At 47.5% G+C, this 3,458-nt stretch overlaps 1 pseudogene across 1 annotated transcript; it reads left to right on the top strand.

The window, feature by feature from the left end:
• The first annotated feature begins 1,099 nt into the window (after positions 1-1,099).
• Positions 1,100-1,192, top strand: EV420DRAFT_t339 (annotated as a pseudogene). The gene has a single exon. The product of its transcript is annotated as a tRNA-OTHER (tRNA).
• The last annotated feature ends 2,266 nt before the right edge of the window (positions 1,193-3,458 follow it).

Raw genomic sequence — 3,458 nt, 5'->3', positions numbered from 1 at the left:
AAAAAACAGCAAGGCGATAGATACTCACCAGCGTTACTCAATGTAGATCCTTCTCTCTGACACCCTCGAGCACCATTCTTGCGATAAGGCAAGCCTCGATATGAGTTTGATGACCAGAAAGCAGATTTCGCGATGCGAGCAAGGTTGTGGCCGGAGGGAAAGAAGAGTTTCCCAAAATGGACGGGCAACGCGTACCACGTGATCGACTGGCAGACGCGTCTTGGACGCGTGCAGCGTCGATCGATTTCGGTAGTCGACGACTTCACTCTACAATGTAATTGGGCTGTGTTTACATATAATATAAAACGACACTACGTTCAGAAAATAGAAACGTTCCAATAGTCTACATATGCGCCTTGAAGCTTGCAGGAGTCCCAGTCAATTCAAAGCCGACAAAGTTTCAAAAAAGGATATGGGAGACGGAATACCATCATGCATGCTTTCGACAGAGGCTGGTGCTGGAGGTAAACCTTGATTTGACATCGAAGAAAAGTATAAGATATCTTGGTCGAGTTCCTTGGATCGGACAACAGACGGGGTCGAACCGTGGCTGCTCCTAGCTCGTCAACAGATTCGCAATTTGGGAACGGACGGGTCACAGTGATAGATGTTCTGTGGACTACTATACAACCCTACAAGGAAAAACCTTATTAGAGAACAGTGCTTATCTCGAGTGCCAGACCTCAGTGGTGATATCAGAGAAGACAGCTGGATGGCATTTATTCTATAGGGATCCCAAGAAAGGCTGAGTGCATCTTATTAGCTACCATATCACTCCTCATATGCCCTAGTGGGATCAACGGTATATCGGCCACAAGTCATCACAAAAAAAAAGTCACCGACGAGACCATCACGGTTCGACTCCGTGCCATGGCAATTCCCAATAGATGCATTCTGATATCACTTTTTTCAAAGTTAATCGAAGACATGAAGAATTGAATTGACCATAGTACGTAGCTCTGCTGTCCCAATTTTCCTCGATCAATTTGGTGATGAGACCGCAGATGTTCTACACGCTGCACCCAAGAAACAGAGGAGCGCACTGGCCGGGTCCACATTGGCATCTTCCTCTCAGTTGTTGCTAGAGCACATCCATCATGCTACGATAGATCAACGGTAGATCGTCTCCAACTTATTCATAAGAAACCTTACAAGTTAGGAGGAAATTGCGGTTCGACTCCGTATTGTAGCACTGTGACGTCGGAACTCGGATAATTTTTGTCCCCTTCTCCGTTCAAATAACATTTCACACGCATTCCATTCGATTATTGGACCATTAAGGCTTGTTATAGATGCAACACAAATTTCGAAACGAGAAAAGAGAGAAACAAAACGGTGATACTCACCAGCACCACATCCTACTCGAGTATCTCTCTATTGCCTTCGAGCACTAGTAATAGTCCTAAGAGACGATGCAAATCATCAAGCCTTGCTATAAATTGGATGACCCGAAAACAAATTTCACGATCAGCTAGGTTCTGACGGACGGATAGGTCGCGTTCCTTCTGTGCTCTTTCGATTTGCAAGATGAAGCAGGCTGACTTATCGCGTGTTAGGATCTTGGATACGTTTAACTTGGAATACCACCACCGCCTATGCGTGTACACTTACTTTCATAAATGGGTGCAGGATTCGACCTGAGCCCAAGTGAATATCTTATATGTGAGGTAACTATTGCCGTCAATCATACACGACCTGCGGGAGACCACCGAGGATTGTTCGTAACTATGCCGTCCAGCCCACCTTCATACACGCCGTCCACACTCAACTGCAGGTCAGGGGCAATAGTTGCATTAGCCTCCATTGCCCACAGTGCAACAGCGACGGTGCTATGGGTCCGGTTGTCAGATGTCATTCTGCCTTCCGTTTTAAGAAATCGGGCAGGCTCACTTGGTTCCGCTGTAATCCAGAATGCCTTGATGAACCGGGAATTTAGCTTGCGGCCTGGACGTGGATTGTCAGCTCTGCGGCCAGTGAATGACGTGACGTCCAGTTTACCCTAGGTTCCCGATGCGCTTGCTCATCATCCATCCATTCACAAACAGGTACGCCCGGTAGGTTTGACCGAGCGGCTCATTGAAGTTGAAAGACATAGGCACGTCAAAACCTTCTGGAATGTGCAGATCGAATGTCCTCACGAAGAAGCCAACGCCTGCTGCAGATTGTGGTAGACCATTATGTAGATCCCTCGACTCCCATGACGACGTGTCGAACCCAGGCAAGTGCCAGCCTTTACGCTCGCCGTAAAGACCTCCTTCGTTGAACACGCCACGGGTCTTGTCGGGAAAAACTGGTGGAACATTAGCTATGGGCGATATATGTTTTTCACATAGGCGGTGGCACTCACTCAGTATATCCCCCGATTTTCCCCTGAACCCGCCACTGCGTGAACTTGCTGGAGTTGAGCTGGAATCCGCGAATGCCACGAGGACTTTTAGAAGAATCGGGATTTGCTATGCATCACCACAAAGGTTAGACGTTGACAGCTCCTAAGAACAAGGCACGCACTTCCGGAAGTCTCATTCAGGCCCATGTTATCCTGCCAAGAGATACGTTAAAGCAAATTGTGTAAGAAGTATAGGCGCATACCTGGACTATTGTGATGATATTATCGCCATGTAAAACAGCGCCTTCTGGGAAAGTGAATACGGCATCCGTCTCCTCGAGAATATTTATGTTATTGGTAGAACTTGCAAGTGAACATAAAACATCAGTACCGCAGTACGCATAGATTTACTGAATATCTCACTTTCCATAAGATGTTTTCAAAAAGACATTATTGAGCCAAACACTTGGGGCAAAGGCTAGACCAGGCCGGTATCAGTCTTGCCATCGGGGAAATCGATGAAATCCAACTCTCACCCGAGCCACCGTTTATAGAGAGATTCAGACTCTGCTCTGTTCCCGTCCCATTAAAATGTCCCCTCCAAAGAACAACATTTTCACAGCTACACGTTGGAGGCATTTCAATGAATAAATCAATTATGACAAGAAAATGATACGTACAAAATTGTCCCGTCGGAATAATATGGTTTACGAGGGATATTGGTCGTGGTATGGTTCGCAACGACAAACGAACCATCGTCGAATCTCAGGTAAGCTGTCTCGGAACTTCCATCCCTCTAATGTCGGAGCCACTGCGATGTCCACGGATGCCGACGACAATGAGAGTTCCCCTACTAGGCCTCCGATTGCAGTCAAGGATGAGGACACATTCACCGATAACGCAGCACCATTCCATGTCACAGAGCTAACCACAGCAGGAGCTATGATTGTCAACGGGGTACTGGCATTGAGGTCGCCTTTCAACGCAAGCTCCGTTCCTGATATGCTAGCCAAGTGCACGAGATACGGTCCGCCCACGATGATGGACTGATTGGTCCCCAGACCCCAAAAGTTGCGCAGTGAATCACTCGCGTCTCCAGCGATGACAGGTGCCCAGAAGGTGGCAACCGTGT

This window comes from Desarmillaria tabescens (assembly GCF_030435595.1).
Source record: "Desarmillaria tabescens strain CCBAS 213 chromosome Unknown EV420scaffold_214, whole genome shotgun sequence".
NCBI classification, from domain to species: domain Eukaryota; kingdom Fungi; phylum Basidiomycota; class Agaricomycetes; order Agaricales; family Physalacriaceae; genus Desarmillaria; species Desarmillaria tabescens.
Note: the sequence above shows the minus strand (reverse complement) of the source record. Positions and strands in the feature narration are given on the sequence as shown.